Below are 19,557 nucleotides of genomic sequence, written 5' to 3' on the forward strand. Positions count from 1 at the left end.
CTATTTAAAAAATATGACCATTGGAAACAGAAAAAAAATAAATAAATAAAGATTGAATAATAAAGACTTAAATATAATAGAGAAAAAATAAACAATACGTTGGGTTTGAAAAGTAGGTAACTCAAATTGAAAATTTTAACCCCTTGGATCCCTCAAATCAAGCCCCAAGAGACCAACATTTTAGGCTTGATCCAGGGCCGGCTCTATGGTGGAGCAAAAAATGCAACCGCCTAAGGCCCCAAGTAAAAAAAAGGCCCCTAAATTTTAACCAATGGGATTATTTATAATCAATAAATAAAATAAATTTTTTTATTAGATGAAAAAAAATAAAAAAAAATAGAGAAAAATGCAACATCGTCCACAATATTTTTCACAACACTTGTACAACTAATGCTAAGTAGCAAGTTATTACAGCCTATTGTTGATGACAAAAAAATAATTATAGTGATATTTTCAAATAAAAAACAAAAAACAGTTTAAAATCTAGGATTTGTTGTAAAAAATATTCTGAATGTTTCACTGCTAAAAAAAAAAGAATAATAATAAGAGTTTAATTAGCAAACTTTTACTAGTTTTCATCTAAATCTACCACTAACACCACTGTTTTACTTACCACTATCAATCTACCACATCAACAAGTATGAAAAATTTTGTCAAATTTTTTTTTGTCTTAAAAATTCAAAAAAAAAAAAAAAAAAAAATTCTATGTAGTTCATGTTAATTAGTAGTAATTTTGCATCTAAATAAGATGATCAATTTTCGCCTTAGGCCCCCAAATGCATCAAGCCGCCCCTGGCTTGATCGACACAAGGTATTAGAAATAGAATTATAGGAATGTTCTACTCGTTGGTAGGACATGTCAACAACCTTGTTTGCAAACACCTTTATAGGGCACAAGAATGTGTCAGAAATGGGAAGCCCCTTTCCCATTAACCTAGCCTTTTGGGGTTAAAGGGTTCAATATGTTACAAAAGGTGGGCTTTTAGCTAAACTTTGGGTGAGAGTTGGCCTAAGCCTAACCCATTTGGTATGGACACAAGATACAAGTCTCTAATCACACAAACTTACATTATCAGAAAAAGAAGACACCAACCAATGGCCTAACTGCTATTAGTTAAACTTAAGGCCTAACAATTTTTATTTATTTTTTGGTAAACAAAAAAAGGGTAAAGGGGGTGACTAGTATAGCTTCTCCTACCTGGGCATGATTATGGTAGCATCCTAACCCGCTTTTAGGCGAGATCCTATACTCCCGGTTTATGAGAAACTCACTTACTATCTTTGGACCATTTAGAATGAAAATAAGATATAAGAAGCACCAACACACAACTAATTGTTAAGGCTCGAATCCAAGTCCTAAGACTTGTTGGCTCTGTATCTAACCAACTAGGCCACCCAAATGTTGGTTTAAGGCCTAACAATTGATCTTTAGGATTTATTTTATTTATGCATAATTTGTTAACCCTTATTGGTACCACAAAATTTTTAACTTTTTGGTAACACAAAAAACCACTTTATCTATTTTAACTTATTATTTCATAACTCACTTTACGTGGTCTTATTTTCACATCAAAGTTAAACACTGTTCATTCTCAAAAAAAAAGTTAAACACTGTTCATGTTCTCCAAAAAAAAAAAAAAAAAACTGTTCATGTATTTATTATTTTTTCTCTCCCTTCTTCTTTGTTTCTTCTCCCTCTCTTCAACCCGCAACCACCATCACGGCACAACTAGACCACAACCAACATCACGGCACAACCAAACCACAACCACCATCACAACAACCTCAAGCTCAACCAAAAAACTAGCAAAAAATAAAACTAGCAACCAACCAAAAAAAAAAAAAAACCAAAAAAAGCCCCAGAAATCTCACCCTCAAGATAACCAAGCCAAGAGCACACAATACACAAATCAATAGAAACTCATCTGCAATCCCAGCAAACCACACACCGACTCCCAATTCCAGCAACCACAACCACCATCACAACAACCTCAAGCTCAACCAAAAAACTAGCAAAAAATAAAACTAGCAACCAACCAAAAAAAAAAAAAAAAAAAAAACCAAAAAAAGCCCCAGAAATCTCACCCTCAAGATAACCAAGCCAAGAGCACACAATACACAAATCAATAGAAACTCATCTGCAATCCCAGCAAACCACACACCGACTCACAATTCCAGCAACCACAACCACCAAACCCAGATATGGGGGAATCAAGGTAACTAATTTTGTTTTCCTAACTATCTAGTTAGTAGGCCACTATTTGAAACTATATAAATTTCTAACATCTCGAGCCTCAGAGACTTAATATTCAACTTATAAACCGAGCCTCTAAGGCTCAGTTTTCATGCTCTTAGGCTTTTTGACGTGGCTGATTGTACATGTGGAAATCTAGTCTTATAGACTCGATTTTTATAAACGACTCTCAGCTACTCGATATCTATGCTACAAGATGCCACGTAGATGCCACATCGAAATCGAGTTTTAGAGACTCGGTTTGCTAAAAGTGAAACTGAGTCTCATAAACTCAAATTTTAAATTATGGTGAAGAAGTACTCCACTTGGCAATCATGTCTGGGTCCTTATATCAGATCTAATTTTTTGTCTGGGTCTCACGGGTCTCATACACACATTCAGCAACAATCAGACAAACACTCCTTGTAGTCTTCTCCTCTTTCACTCCTCTTTTACTCCTCCTCTCACTCATACAATCTCAGCACATTTGCACATCCAAAATGTCAGGTAAAGGTTTGTTGATTGTTTAGTGTACATAGTGTAGGATTTTGCTAGTGTTAGTGTATATAGTGTTAAGATATATTTGTATCATGGGTATATATTTTTTGTTTGGTTTTGATATTTCTCTTTATTTTTTGTTTTGTGCCCTTTCTCTATGTCTTTAGCAGTTAAAATCACACAGTCAATCCCAGTTGTTACTGATGATTAAACTATGTCTCTATGTTTGCTTACAACCGATTCATGAATTAAGGGGAAGTGTTCCTTTTGTGCACGTGTTATTGATGATTTTGCCACTTCTCATAGCTACTAGTACTGCTAGTGAAATATTAATGTTTCGAAAATGCTAAAATTTCTATTAGTTTTATTACAAAATGCCTATTAATTGATATGGTTAAAAATGTAGTTAGTACTACATCAATTGTATAATAAATAAAGCTTTTAACTTTCTTTTTTCTTTTGTTAAAAAATTCACACAATTTGTAAATATTATATAATAAAAGGATTGTGTGTATTACACACAAACCGTTACATAGTTTTACACATTGCATATTTTAATTGAAAACATTACTTGAAGTCACAACTCCCATAATCATGACTTTAAGTCACAGTTTCAGTTTAAAAATAAGATGTGTGTAAAATTATGTATAGTAACTTGTGTTCAACAAGTATTACCAATAATAAAATTTGTAATATCTCTTGTATTTGTCTTAATAATAAAATCCGTGCTTTAATTTGAGGTTGGGCTTGGTGTGATGGCAAGTGTCTTTAACTAAAAGTAACAGGCCATGGGTATAACTTTGAGAATCAGTTTTTTCAAGTAAAATTGGGGATAAGATTGTCTACCATACTATAATCTCTCTCAAGCTCCCATCGATTTGAGAATTTTGTGTACTAAGTATGACTTTTTTTTTTCTTTTTTTTTTTCTCAAAAAAAAAAAGTATGACTTTTTTTAACAATATGGCTAATCTTTAGAAATGAACAGGAACTACACATGGGGTTGTACCTTTCGTGTCTTACAAGGGTATGTTTAAATACTGTTTATTTACTGAAAACTAAAAGCTTGTTGCTAAAAATATTGTAGCAAAATAATTTTTAAAGGTGTGAATACTGACGTAGGACCCAATAATGCATTGGTATGCGCATTTGTGTTTTTGGCTCGGTCGTGAACAGTGCTGTAAGACCTAGTAAAAAACGCAAATGTTGAAAACGCTCATCTGCCACTATCTAAACTCACGCCAAGTGTCTAATTATTGAAAGTTTTTTGGTAGGTGATTTTTTTCAAAGGTGTAATCATCTAATAAGCCAAAAATGAATATAAGGACATTACACAGTGAAAATTTGAGAACATGATCATAATATTCAAAATCCTATTAGCCAATTCAACTCAATTAAAAAGCTTATCTTCATTTTAATGGTTGAGTAACAAAATTCGTTAATATTAAGACTTTCTAAAAATATCAAATTTTCTCCTTAAGGCTCTATTTGGTTAAAGGATGAAAAATATTAAAAAGATGAAAAAATATAGATGGATGAAACACTCATTTATTTAGTTGAGAATAAAATAAAATAACAGAAAATGTAGTTTATAAATTTATCATGGGTATGTATCATGAATTTCTTTTGTTGTTTGGTTTGATATTTTTCTTTAGTTTTTTTTTTTTTTTTTTTTTTTTTTTGCTTGAGTATGAAAATCATTAAGTATTGTTAGGTTTTTATCATGGGTATATATATATATATATATATTTTTTTTTTTTTTCTAGAAAGTGAGGAGAAAGATATATATATATATATATATATTTTTATTCATGATCCGGGAAGTCTTTTTGCTAGCTTTCGGTGAAGTTATCTGCTTCCTTTTCTCCATAATTTGGAGTAAATTTGAGTTTCTATATCACATCTGGTATATTTGACTGTATATTAATGCCTTGATTTTGAAATTAGATGATATGTCTAATTTTGATTGCTCATGATCATATTCACATTAGTGTTTTTTTTTTGTCTGATGAACCCTGTTTTATGTTATTTCATTAATAGTAGTGTAATAGGGTATGCCATGAATTTTCTTGCACTGGAATGATGATGTTACATAATTGCACATCCTCATGACTTTTGTTGTTTGGTTTGATATTTTTATTTATATTTGTGTTAGAACTGAGTTGAAATTTTGTAATGGGGGTGAGTTTTGTCTTTAGTTTTTTTATTTGTTTGAGTACAAAATGATAATGATTGAGTGTGTTTGTATGTGATGTGGGGTGAGTATATGCAATTGTGGGGGCCTTAAGTTGTAATTTTTGTACTTTGAGTAGATAGAAAAGGTTTTGTAATTGATGTTAAATGAAAGAGATAAAATATGTCACTAACATATTATACTTGACTCTCTAATAGATTTACAATCTCTGAAGAATATTGATATAAATATATACTACGATGGACCCCTTGACAATCCTGGAGAGATTGACGGATTCCCATTTAAAGGGCTGGGTATCGAATGCTACTACATGATGATACGTCGTAAGTTGAAGACGTTGAATGATTTGAAAAGGAAAATATTGGACGAATTGAATTTGAACCCTACTTGGTATGACATCAAGATTATCTATCATTACCCACAAGAAGTTCTTCATGAACGGATAAATTATGGATATATGACGATCAAAGAAGATAAACATGTAAAGATGATATTTAATAGGATCCAGAAAATGCCCCAAGTAAATGCTGCTGAATTGTACGTAAGTTTAGAGCCGCTTGCAGAAGTTGATACTGAGATGGTGTAACAAACAACTATGTCTTTACAATTTACAGCCCTAGATGATAGATGCACTACAATGGGAGGTTATACGCTCCCATCTCAAGATCATGTTGCCAATACTGGTGAAACCCTCCATCCTCAAGAGACACATTTAGAGGAGGAAGACGAAGACGAAGACGAAGACGAAGACGAAGATCATGTTGCAAATGATGGTGAAAATATTGATAATGTGGATGAGTATGAAGAGAGGATTGAGCGAGGTGACTTTGAGAATGATGTGGATGACCATAAAGTCGTTCCCAATTTTGAAGAGGAAAATATGAAGTATCATGATGAAGGTGATGCAGACGATGATATTGGCGTTCAGCATGATACAAATACGACCATTGGCTACAGACCTCCTTCCAACTCATTCTACGCAAATACTTGGGAAAATATGGTTGATCCTTCACGTCTTCAGATACCATTTGTTTCTACTTAGGAAGATGGGATGCATTTTTGTAAAGGGTTGACTTTTGCAATGACTTTTGCAAATAAACAGGCGGTGAGACGTGCATTGATAATATACGCAGCAAATGATAATAGAAATTTTATAATCCGGAGGTTGACTAAAACTAAATTGTGTGCCACATGCATTGACGACAACTGCAAGTGGTACGTTGGGGCATTCATGAAGTCTAAACTCAATGGTTTGTGGATGGTCATGTCTTATTTGGGTCCACACATTTGTATACCATTTGGCCTGCGAAGAGACGGTAAAATGATGGATTCTAATTTTGTTGCATCAGAAATTGTGGGAAAATTGCGACAAAATCACATTGCTCGTATTGATGAGCTCTGGGAGATCATACATACTAAATATAAGCATGAGCTTTCTTACTATAAAGTATGGGACACAAAACAAAAGACAATTGCTAAGATATTTGGGGATTGGGAGGAGTCTTATCAAAGGTTGCGAAAGTTGTTGTTGGCATACTTGGATCAGGATTCGAGTACCCAATACAGCTATCACACCATACCTAGGCCATACGAAGGTAATACGTTACTGCGCTATGTATATTGGGCATTCGCTCTATGCATTGCTGCATTCCAATATTGTAGGCCAGTGATCAGTATTGATGGAACTCATTTGTATGGTAAATATAAAGGGGTATTGATGATTGCAATGGCAACTGATGCTAACCAAAAGGTTTTGCCTATCGCCTTTGCTATTGTGGACAAGGAGTCAGGGCCTAGTTGGGGGTGGTTTTTAGAGTGTCTCAGGACTTCGATAGAGCATGTCATACCTGACGAGAGCATTTGCATTATTTCTGACCGACATAAAGGTATCAAATGCGCCATTCGAGAGTGGCCTAGAGGTCGGGACGGAAGAGAACGGGTATTTCACCGATATTGCCTTCGACATGTTGCTAGCAACTTTAACACACACTTTGATGACCCGACTCTAAAGGCATTGGCATTGAAAGCTAGATATGCGACTTATGAAGCCAAATTTGAGTCCATAATGCAAACTATTAAGGAGGTCGATATTAATTTACTGAGGGGTGTAGACCCTACTGATAACCAGATTACATGTTATATGCCATACACATATCTAGTGAGTGAGGATATGGACAAATGGACCTAGTCACATGATGATGGAAGATGTTATGGGGTAATGACAACCAATATCTCTGAGTGCTTTAATAGGGTACTTAAAGGTGCCCGCGGTTTGCCCATTGCTGCAATGGTTGAGTTCATTTGGTGCAAACTTGTTGCATATTTCCACGATCGACATAAAAAATTACTCTTGGTCTCTCTCAAGGTAAGGTGTGGAGTGATTGTGCAATGGAGTTCTATAACAAAAATGAGCAAAAAACCGCAGGACACACTCTAAGGAGTTTTAATCATGAAAATGGTGTATATCAAGTGATTACCCCATATAACGACCATAGAGGTGGAGGGGGAAACCACAGCCATGAAGTGCACGTATTTGCTAGAACATGTGGTTGTAGAAAGTGGAAAAACTTGAAGATCCTTTGTTCACATGCAATTAAAGTTTTTCAAGGTCTGCACCTCGATGCGACCAGTTATATTGACCCATGTTACAGTTTGAACAACACAATTCACACATATTCACATCATTTTGTGGTGCCAAGTTCAAAGTCATTATGGAGGGACGTTCATGGACCATAGTGGGTGCCTAACCCATAGCTGTTGCGGGCCAGGGCTCCTCCTGTGAAGTCAAGAATCAGGAATGAAATGGATGGGGTACGGCGAGAACGGGGAAGCTGGAGGGAAGATTCAGACTTAAGGGAGATTCAACCGAGGCAACGATGCGAAGTGTGTCATCAAGAAGGGCATAATCGCAGAAGCTGTCCCAATTCTAGTGGGGCTTCGACAAGTGGCAGTGCTACAAACTAGACAAGTGCCCTCACTGTTTTTATATAACATACTCATAATTTCATTTGGTTTTTGTTCTTCGCATTTGGAAACTAATGACCGTATTTTAATGTTTGTCAGGCAAGCGGAGACTCGATTTTGGAATGGTATTGTACGTGGGACTTGCGGTTACCTTTTGTATGGACAAGTGCTAGGCGACTATGTAGACTATGTTGTATCAATATGGACAAGTGCATCTGTTCTATGTAGAGTATGTTGTATCAGTATGGACAAGTGCTAGGCGACTATGTAGACTATGTTGTATTGACTTAGTTGTTATTTTGTTTATTGCTGAATGTTGTAATTGAACTATTTGCTATCCATTGTACTTGTCACGTTTAGTTGCGTTGTGCAGCTTTTGCCTATAATGCCAGCAATGATATTACTTTGGCATTAGTAGCTGCTACTTTGACAAGTTCAACCATAGGGCCCTCCTTTGAAGCGATGATAGCTAGTATTGAATGTTTTTGTGTGCTAAAAGGGCAACTATAATGCCCATGAATAGTAACTGTTTTAACTTGGTTGTTTGCATTTGATGTAGAGCCCTTTGACCACTATCATATGCTTGTATCTAGTTGTTTATTGCTGCCCATGTGATGTGTTCTGGATCAAGTTTACTACTGCAGGGGAAGGGAAATCTAGTTTACTGCTGCGGGAGTAACTGCCAAAAAAAAAAAAAAATTCCAGTGGAAATTGAGTATCAGATACTCGAGTTCCACTGGAATATATATTCTTTTTTCCAATTTGAGAACTAATTTCAGAACTCTATATTTTGGATATTTCGTATGATGCATATACTTGGTAAGGATTTGTTTTTGCCTGCTTTTAGTTCAATTAAAATTTGTAGGTGACAATATGAACCATGTGATTTGGTGACATTTCTTGATTGCATGAATTAGAAGAATTTTCCCCCAATGTATTTAGTTTAAATTTAGTTGCTATGTAGAAAGTTTCACAGATTAATTGTGACTAATAATAATAATATTCATAAAATCAATAAGACATAAATAATTTATTACAAAATCTATCAATAATAGTATTCATAAAATCAATAAGACAAATAATTTCTTACAAAATTTATCAAAATACACTGCGCATTGCACTGGATACTAGCTAGTTAATTACAAAAGAGGAAAAAAAAAAATTTCATCTTAATTAGATGATTGAAACTACAGGGATCATATTTTATTATATAATTAAAAAAAATTGTAAAATTTGTAATAATGCTTCAAGTTCTTGGACCACTTTGACGGCTCTTAATTACCTAGGAGCCATGGTTTGATCCTATGGTTATGGTTTTTTTTTTTTTTTTTTTTTTTAAAGGCAAGCGGCTGGGTGGAGGTGGTAAATGAACATACCTACTCTTTTTCATTGGTGCATTAATTACTCTTCTAAACATAATTGAACCATTTCAAGCAATTTTTCCTCATCTTTTCATCAATAAGGATCACCCCATCTTTCTTCTTTAAGCAAATTTCCTCATTTAGAATATTATATTTCTATGTATTTGTACTTAACTATTTTAGATACTTATTAACAACCTAATATTCAGTACCAGGCATAAAGATAAATCTAGGTGAATCATTCGTAGGTCATATTTTCACAAATTACCACCAAATAATAATAATAATAATAAAAGCCTTATTTCCATCTGCGCATAATCGAAAAAGGCATATATTGCAAGGAAAAAATAATGAAATTATAGACTAAAGAGAACCACACCAAGTCTAAAAGCTCAAATTTGAAATTTGTCTACTTTCTCTCGTTTGAATTGCAAGTTACACCACCAATTTCAGGGTTCAAAAAGGAATGCTATCAGTATCAAGTACACAAATTTCAATTTGTTAATTTGCAATTAAATTACTGAACCAAACATTATTCCACAAAAATTGAAGTCTACAAATAAATGTTAACTTCAACCCCCAAAAAGAAACCCTGCTGCCTGATCTTCATTTCCTTCAAATAATTTAAGAGCTTGTATGACTGCTTCCTTCCAAACCCTAGCTCAACAAGCTTTGCCACTTTAGGCAAGTATTTTGGTGTCTTACTCCTTCAGGCAAGTTTTCAATGAAATCCGCTTATAATGCTATTAAAGGGCTGCATTCTTCAAACCACCCTCACATGCTTAGTAAAGATTGGAAGGATTTATGGAAGCTTAAATTTAATGCCAGACTCAAAAACCTTTTGTGGAAAATGTGCTGCAACATTCAACCAACCTGTTCTGCTCTTAACAATCAATTTCCCATTTCTTCTTTAAATTGCTTTTTGTTTAATAATGCCCTTGAAACTATTGAGCATTTGTTTTTGCAATGTGATTGGGTTGTTCAGCTTTGGTTACTAGCCCCATGGCCTTTATATATGAGTAAGTTATCCTCTCTATCTATCTTGGATTGGATTAAGGTTATTTTAAATCCAAAATCCATGATGGGGTTGAATGAAGAATCTGTCAAAGACTTCTAGCTTTATGCTACCATTCTCTGTGATCATTTATGGATGGCTAGAAATAAAGCTAGAGTGGAGGGTTCCAAAAGTAATCCAATTGATCTTTCCAGGCAAATTTTTAGTGTCTTCATGGAGCATAAAGAAGCTTGGAAGGAGCAAAATGAGAGGTCATCGAAAGATGTGGTTTGGTCTCTACCTCCAAGGAGCTAGATCAAGCTAAATTTTGATGCTGCAATCTATGAGGAGAAAACCGTAGTTGCAGTTGTAGGAAGAGATATAGTTGGCAACCTTCTATTGGCATGGTTAGAGCAATTTGAGAGTGGCAATTCCCTACTGGGGGAAACAAGAGCAGCTTGATATGCCATTAGATGTGCTATGAATGAAGCATTCTAGAATATAATCTTGGAGGGAGATGCCTGGAATGTCATTGAGCCGCTGAAAAAGTCAGATGTAGCCCCGCATTGGAGTATCAGATCTATTTTTGAAGATATTTTGTACTTTGTTAATTGCTTTTCAAATGTTGAATTTTCTTTTGTTCATAGAAAGGGTAAGTTATTTGCACATTTGTTCGCCCAGAGGGCAGCTCTTGTAAACTGATTTGGGCTGATTTCCATCTCCAATCTACCTTCACATGTATCTCAAGCCTTTGTTAGAGATGGGTCCATGCCCGATCTTATTGTTTCTCACCTGTTTCGGGTTGAGTTTTTTGAGCAATAAAGTATTTATTCAGCCAAAAAAAAAACTACTTAAAAGCCTGAACATGATAATTGATAATTTGATATCCATTCACTTCTTTCAAACTAGACTCTGGCTATTTTAAGATCGGCGAACATGTTTAAAAAAGAAAAGGAAAAGAAATATATTATGATAGAGATCAATTGCATAGTAAACAACACAAAACAAAAGAACGCCCCAATCAAAGACCATCTCAATCATACTCCTCTCCTTTTCAATTCTCTTGCCTAAACAAGACGAGTCTCTTTTAAAAGTCAAGCAAGTCTACCAATATATCCAACATTCATTGCCCAAGCTCCTAAATACGCTTCCACAATGCGTCCATATTTTTTTTCAATCCATTTTGTTAAAAGTGTCTTTTAATAAAAAAATTGTATTTGTTTTCTATCATTCTACTTTTTATTCTCCCAACAAAACACACATGGTTGAGACTAAAATTTTTTTTATCATTCCATTTTTAGGGGACATGGAAATGGACTCATCATCTTTCCCAAGTTCTTCTTCTTCTTCGTCTACTGGACGATGGAAGTATGATGTTTTCCTCAGTTTCAGAGGCACTCACTACAAGTTTATGGGCCATCTATATGAAGCTTTGATACAGAAAGGCATTGTCACCTTTAAGGACGATGAAAACCCATTTCAACAGAGCTGTTGAAAGCGATAAAAGAATCGAGATTTGCTGTAGTCATTCATCAATTGTTCTTCTTGAAAATATGGAAATTAAAGCTATATATCCATGGATGCAATAATGGGATATCTTCATTCATGCCAACAAGTCATGTTCCTGGGGGCCTATTATTGCCTTCCTTATAAATGGGTTTAGCCTTGAATGTACGGGTGATAACATACAAGTGCCTTATTGTGGGAGTGATGAAAAGTTTATGGGAATTGCGTTGTGCTTTGTTTTTTTTACAAAAGAGTTGTGTAATTACTCTAAGCTTACATGTTTGTTTAAAGTCAATGGATTTGCAAGGACATCTACAGTACGCTCTTCTTTTATGACAAAATATGGTAAATTTAAATTACCTCACCTTTGGCTGCTCTATGTGTCCTCTATCTATATTAAGTGGAACGGATTGGGAAATAAACTTAGTCAAATTGATGTGACTGGATCCAGTAAACTTGATATTGAAATAAGTACCAATAACTTGGTGGTGGTGAAAAATGGGATTCATGTGGTATACAAGCAGCATGCCCGGTGAGGATCTGGGTGCAATTGATCATGATATTGATGATACAGCCTCCAAAGGTACCTGAAATAAGTGATTCCATGATGACGATGATGGGTGGAGCCTAGTGATGAAGACTACTCTTATGACGAACCACCTCCAATATAAGAGAAATTTTTGACCTCTTTGCCTGTATGTAAGTCATCACCTTTCTTCTTTCTATTATACAATTTACAAATCTTGATGTTCTCTTTATTTTGGGGAGGGAATCCAATGAAATGAAAGTGTAGGTTTTGATTGTCAGGTTTATTTTTGGCATGACAACAAATTTAATTTGTCATAGGTATAAAATTATAAAGTTTTTCTTTTTGGAGTTCCCTTACTAGCATTTAAAAAATAAATAAATAAATATAAATCATAGCATTTAGTGTGCAGATGTACCGTAGCATATTGCCTTTTGGCCCTCATTCATATAGCCACTTTTTTTCCCTTTAAAATCAGGTTGGAATAATTTAATTTTTTTCTTGCTGTCTTGTTGGGGCACTTTTATATGGCGGCAGTAAGAGGGATTGTTAGCAGAGCCATGTTGAAGAATTAGACAAGTAGGGTTCCTTCTCTCACATCCACCTGGGCTCTTTCTAAAGTGGTCAAGCTCAAGGACTCAAAATGGTCAGCTATTTAAATTAACTGTCAAATGGCTCTTATTATTTATTAAATCATGTTTTTATTTTGTCCTGCAAATGTAATTCTCTGTTGAACTTCTATTTCTATGCAAATACTTATTGAAATTTCTCTTGAGGACTGTTGCATTTATATAATTGTTGTTTTGCCTTTTCTCCAACAGTCCCACATATATAATGTATGCTTTTTCTTTTCCCTTGCTGGCATTTGGGTCTATGATTCATATTTAAGAAATATCCAACAAAAACCTGGCTGGGTTCGGATGTTGGTTTTGGACCATGGTTTGCACAACTTATATGCAATTGAAGTTAGAAAAAGAAAAGTAATGAAAAAATGTTGAAGTTTGTAAAACTATTTTTTTTCACTGTTTGGTGATCAAAAAAGAGAAATGAAGAATAAGTGGATAACTATTCAATGTTCCATGACAATGAGTCTTAGTAAAGTTTATAGTAGAATTTACTATTCATATGAGAGTTGAGAATATTACCCAAAAGATTGAATAAATTTTCAATGAATTTGTCTTATAATTTGTACAATGTGTTGGTTTATTAGGCATGAACGCTTTTATCCAAAAACAAAACACACTTCACTTCAATTTTCATCTTATTATGGAAAGAAGTATAATTAGGTTCTGTTTCTTTTTTATTTCTTATCACTATTCTTCTATTATATATTAAAACATGAAAGTTGATTTTACCACTTCATTTTAATCAGTCTAACACATGTTAAATCAACATAAAAATCCGATATAATTCATTTTCAGAACTCACCAATGACAGCTAAATTAATTACCCATTTACTACAAATGACTCAATTTAAGAAAGATTACATAGTTACGTCTTGTCTCGAACCTTAGTTTAACCTCTCTCTATGTGGACTGCATAATGCCCTCCTCAGTTCTCATAATGGTACACAGCAGCACCTAAGGCCAACTTCCATACCACAGCCCTTAAGAGATTTTCCCTCCCACTGATTTTCTCCCCAAACAATGATGTCTTCCAACACATATTAAAGGAAATCAATTAAGCAGCACTCCATTAATTCTTTCCAAATTTCTAGTTAAAAGAACTCAACTCAAGAGTACAAGTGTGCATCCCAAGCTTTTCCTGCAGAGTACATATTTTTAGATCACCAGTGTAAACCCAATGTAGCATTCTGTCCTGAGTGCTTAATTTGGTCCTTATTACTAGCCAATAGAGGAATAAATATCTTGGAATAACTTGAAAGAAACACATGATTTTCTACCATCCAACTGTTAAAAGCTTAACCCTGACCCACTCCCATGTTTCTGCACTTGAATAGGTACCACTCTATCTCTTTGGCCAATGTTTAGTGAACAAAGTTTACTCTGAATGGATACAAGGCCATTTGATCTTACTCACTTCCAAGACCACTTTTTATCTTTCAAAACACTTGAAAGTTGAAACCCTTGCATTTGATCTGCTAGCAACATCATATATGACTCGAGTACCGTACCTCTGAATTAGAACTCCATCTGGATGTCACCAATCATGCCATAGGAATTAGCTACAACCTCAACTTCAGTAATAGCCTGAAAATGCTTCTAAGATTTAGAATTTTCGTCTAGCCCTGAGAGCTATCTTGAGGGATGTTGACAAACCCGAAAGTCTGAAACTTGTTAGAACTCCATCTGGATGTCACCAATCATGCCATAGGAATCAGCTACAACCTCAACTTCAGTAATAGCCTGAAAATGCTTCTAAGATTTAGAATTTTCGTCTAGCCCTGAGAGCTATCTTGAGGGATGTTAACAAACCTGAAAGTCCGAAACTCGTGTTACAAAATATTTTAACACAAGCTACCCAAATTGACCCTGCCTTAGCAAACAGATTCCATATATGTCTAATTATGGCTGCTTTGTTCCATTTCTTACACCCCTTTCAAACCTAATCCACCTTCTCTTTAGCATACAACATCCCATGATACTTAAGCCCCTAGAGCTCCTTTCCTCTCCATAGGTAACTACTAAATTTCTGTTCAATAGGCTTGAAACTCTTCTTTGGCAATATGAAGATGCTTGACCAGTAAAACCTAAAGGCTATAAAGAACTGATTGGATCAACTGGAGCCATTCTGCAAATGAAAGATTCCCTGCTGCTAGGATTCAATTCTGCCTGTTATCTCAAGAAGGGGCATACATTTTCTTACACAACAACTCCCAGAAATTGGAAGAACCCCGAGGTACATTACCAGTAGTGAGGCTTTTTTAAATTGTAAGAGCTCAAAATTTTGGTTCTTCAGCCCATCTGGGACAGCAGCACAGAAAACCTCTTTCTTTTGAGAGTTTCCAGCCAAATCAGACAGATTTGCAAACTCCTCCAATTACTAAGAAAAAACTACTGCAAACTAGGTGCTTCTTAATAGTTGCTTCTGGATTTCCTGACACAAAATTCAGTAAAGTTAAAAATAAGAACCAAAACAGCACATTGATCTTGACACAAAATTTAGAAGTCATACACACACAAAGGGAAAACTGTCAAAAAGGGAAAAATTATCTGGCTCAGCTCAGATAGAGGATATAATAGTGCAAATTATTTGCTTTATTCTTCGTGTGGTCCAACTTCCAAAACAAGTATAATAAATGCTTATACATGATAACAATAAGCAATTTCTTGAAGCAGGAAATCTGCAACATTGAACATGTTAATATATATTACTGATATGATTATGAAGTCTGACACAATGGAACTTGCATTTGAAATCAAATTTTAGTGACAAACGTGGATATCTTGTTCAGATCACTTATAAAGCCATGAGAGAAATACCATACACTAACAACTCATGAGAAATTAAAGTAACTGTCAGCAGCACATGTTTTAAAATGTTTCTTTCAGACTGTTATTCAAATCTACACCCCTTTCATTAGAACACAATGTCAGTTCTTCTTCTTTCGTTTCATTTACCATTTTTCTCCCCCTCTTCCTGGGGAAGACTTAACATGGGACAGTTTCTTTTTTCTCGCTTTTCAGCCCCAGTTTGGCTTAGATATCTTTAGTTAGGTCAGTTGTGCTGGCTGTAAATATTCTACAGGGGAATGCATGATTAAATGTACCATAAAACCAAATAAGTAATATTTCTTCTAATGAGAAAATTCCCAAAAAAAAAAAAAAAAAAAAAACCATGACAAACGGTCACCTCAATTTTTACCTGTAAGATAATCTTTTTATTGTGCTTGACAATCGAAAGCAGTATCGAATGCTTACTACATGGCCAGTCATAAAAAATGAGTGTACCTTTGAACATACTCAGCTGCCACATGTATAGGTATGCATGTATATACAAGAGGCGAATAAGTTGAAGCTGCCTTCCTCTAGCAGCATCATGCTTCCTTAATTGAGCTAGCTGGCTTTAAAACAAAAAAGAAACCTATTAAAGAGCTTGCCCTACTGAAGTACTAAAGGTGTACCCTGCAGGTTGGTTCTTTGGTTTTCTTTAGAATAAAAGTAGCTATTCAGCCCTATAGAGTGTCATAAGATACAACGCACAAAACTGTTTCCCATCTATAAAATCCGAGTTAAACTCAGGATCTCTAAACTAATTTATCAGGAGCCACCCAACATTAAAATTTAATTTCTTAGAAATTCAAAGACAATTGTTTAAATTCACAGGAGCCTTAAGTTTCAAGAATAAAAGAATCCTACCAACAGAATAAGATGCATATTTGGAACACCTATTTCAAATCAAAAAATCATCAAACATCTATTTGTCACACGCTTAACTCTTAAGCTCCTATAACTAACCATCATACGATCTGTCTTAATATTGGCTTCAAAAATCATAAGTAGTACAAGGGAGGGAGCTCTATAATTTCTTGTGGATGCCTTATGTGGTTGTACTCTAAATTGTTGGATTTTCTTTTATTAATAGAAGTTAATTCCATTTGAAAAGGAATATGAATACCAGTAAATTCCATATTTACTATGACACAGTGCAGCAGCAACAACAGCATGCTCTATGAGGATCTGGGTGTAATCCATCATGATATTGACAATTTAGCTGCAGAAGGTAGCAGAAATAAGCGAAGTCATTATGAGGATGATGGGGCTGGACCTAGTGGAGAAGACTACTTTAATGAGAGACTAGATCCAAAGACTTGGAGTATGTATGGCTGATTCTTTAGGGAGTTATTTGACTTCTTTGCCTGTAAGTCATCATCTTTCTTCTTCCTATTACAATATAATGACATGAAAGTGTGGGTTTTGATTGTCAGGTTTAAGAAAAAAAAAATTCATAAGTATTGTGCTAGTTGAGTAGTTGTACCTTAACATTATTACCGTTTGGCACTCACATCCCAATCACCACAAACTCAAAAATTAAAATCATTCTGCATCACTCTATTTTTTACTAGTTTTTTCATCAGGTTTAAATTGTTCAAATTTTTCTTGAAGCCTATGGTGGCAGTAAGAGGGATAGTTACCAGAGGTCGTTGAAGAATTAGCCAAGGAGGGTCTCTCCTCTCACACCCACCTGGGCCCTCGTTAAAGTGGTCAAGAAATAGCCTTGGAGGGTTCCTTTTTGCTGTATGTGTGTGGCTTTGTTCAATTGGTTTTATAGGGTTTAAGCACTGGCATCAGTTTATAGAAATTAAAGATTCTCTTGTCCCGTGCTATTTTGTAATCTCCTATTTTCTTAGTGAAATTTTTTGTTAGACATTGTCCGTGGATGTAGGCCCAAGGCAGAAGTGTTTCATGTGTGATGTCTTTTTCTATTTCTCCTATTTCTATTTTGCATAACCTACTATTATTTTGTTACACAGAATATAAGCATTTCAAGCTTCCACCAACTCAACAGTTTGTGATTAGAGCAATGTCTGATAGAGTTGCACACTTGCACTGTTGTAATGTTTGAGTGCCTTGTTGGGCTTGTTTAGTGTAGTTGCAAATGTAGCTATTTGTACTTTGGTGGCAGACAGGGTTGTTTTAAGTATTGTTACTGGGCTGTTGGTTGTGTGTCATGCTTTGTTTAAAGTTTTATCTTCTAGTGTTTTGATCAATAAAAATTAATTATTCATTAAAAAATTTCTCTTGAGGTTTGTTGATTAATATAATTTTGTTGGGCTGTTGGTCAATTTATGCTTCTCTGCTAGTGACAAAATGCAATAGAACCTTTAGTGATAAGTTACTTCTTTTTTTATCATCTTGAAGTTGTGACAGCAGCAGAAGAAATCAAGCCACTTGATAGTATCAGTATCTCCAAGAGCAATGAGTAACTTGATCAGCCTAGGGCAACCCACGATATTTGTAAAAGCAGCCATCTAAACCACCTTCCTAACAGGTTATGTTGGTGCATTTTACACACAGCCTCATCAATTCCTCCATTGTGCTCTTAGCATATTTCTGTTCCTCTTCCTCCTCTAGTCTCCTTTCTTCTTTCTCTAATGCCGTTCTAGCTAGAAACAGACTCAAATTTTGTCATCATTTGCTTGGAACTTATTGCATCAACTAGACCTTGGGGTAAATGATCTCTAATGCACCTTAAAGAGAGAGAATTGCCTGCTATAAGCTTCCAGTGCCATTCCCAATAATTCATTTTAAAATATTTAAGGACTTTTTAGTTTTGAATTAGTTGGATTAGTCAAACTTGATTGTATTTGTGATACTCCACTATTTTCCTTCTTTTTGTGTTTGAATAGAGTTAGAGACCCACCAAAAAGTCCATGCAGAAGCAAAATTATCAATTCCATTTGTTCAAGTTATTTATGGGGATGAATCATCCCCCACCTCAACCTAAATTTCAATCTGTTTCACTAACTTTTGGCTGATATAGTATTTTCTGCTGATACGTGAACAAAACATGAACTTTTTTCTTTGCCTTTTTTTATTTAAAACTTTTTGTTGTTAAAATATGAAATTCAAATTTGATTGTTTGATTTGATGTCATTACTATGAGAAATTTGAACCCAATGATTAAGAAGTTGTCAAAGTCAGGTTAAACTAAGCTGGTTGAACAATTTAAGTTATTGACTTGATTCATCATAATTATTTTTTCTTGATTTGATAATTAAAATTTGGTCCTTTTAGGCTAAACTCTCATTCATCCTAAATTAATTGGGTTTTTCTTATGTAATGAGATATTATAAACCTCTTTGTTGTGTAATAATGATGTTAAGAATGTGTATTATTTGATTATAAAAAACACTTGAATCTTTGAATGAGCATTATTTTGGACCTTATTTAATGTATGTTACGGAAGTTTCCACGAAATGAAATGTTTTCTTTCAATTACCCCATTTTGTTAGGGTGTGTGTGGAAAAGAAAGGATTTTTTTGGCATTTGGCATATTTTTGCTAACATTTTTGGTATGTAGCTCAAAAGGCAAATATATTAGTTAAGTAGCATCTCAAGTCTTAGAGACTCAAGTTCAGTGAAGGAACTACTCAAGTCTCTAAAAGTCAAGTTCCAAGTGGTGGCAAAGCTAATGTGGAAAAATTCCACATGGAATTTGAGTTTTTCCTCAAAAGAAAACCAAGAAAAAAAAATCAAGAAACTGACATGACAATTTCTTCTTGTTCTTCTCTCTCTGAACCTCTCTTCTTCTCTCTAGCTATATCTATAGATCAAGCCCAAACTAGGCCTCCAAGGCTGAAACTCACCATCAAGGTGGTT

General features: G+C 34.7%; 1 protein-coding gene across 7 annotated transcripts in view; it reads left to right on the forward strand.

The window, feature by feature from the left end:
- LOC126693543 (disease resistance protein RPV1-like) overlaps positions 1–19,557 on the forward strand; it is a 72,868-nt gene that overhangs the window by 12,148 nt on the left and 41,163 nt on the right. The window contains exons 10-11 of one of the 7 annotated variants that reach the window (XR_007645412.1): positions 16,882–17,095; positions 18,097–18,382. The exons of 4 other annotated variants lie outside the window; for them this stretch is intronic. The gene's annotated coding sequence lies outside the window, so the exon portion shown is untranslated. Of the gene's footprint in view, positions 1–16,881; positions 17,096–17,312; positions 17,794–18,096; positions 18,383–19,557 lie in introns of those variants that run through there. 2 more of the 7 variants (XR_007645411.1, XR_007645410.1) reach the window with 2 other exon arrangements.

This window comes from Quercus robur, chromosome 7 (assembly GCF_932294415.1).
Source record: "Quercus robur chromosome 7, dhQueRobu3.1, whole genome shotgun sequence".
Lineage (NCBI taxonomy): Eukaryota > Viridiplantae > Streptophyta > Magnoliopsida > Fagales > Fagaceae > Quercus > Quercus robur.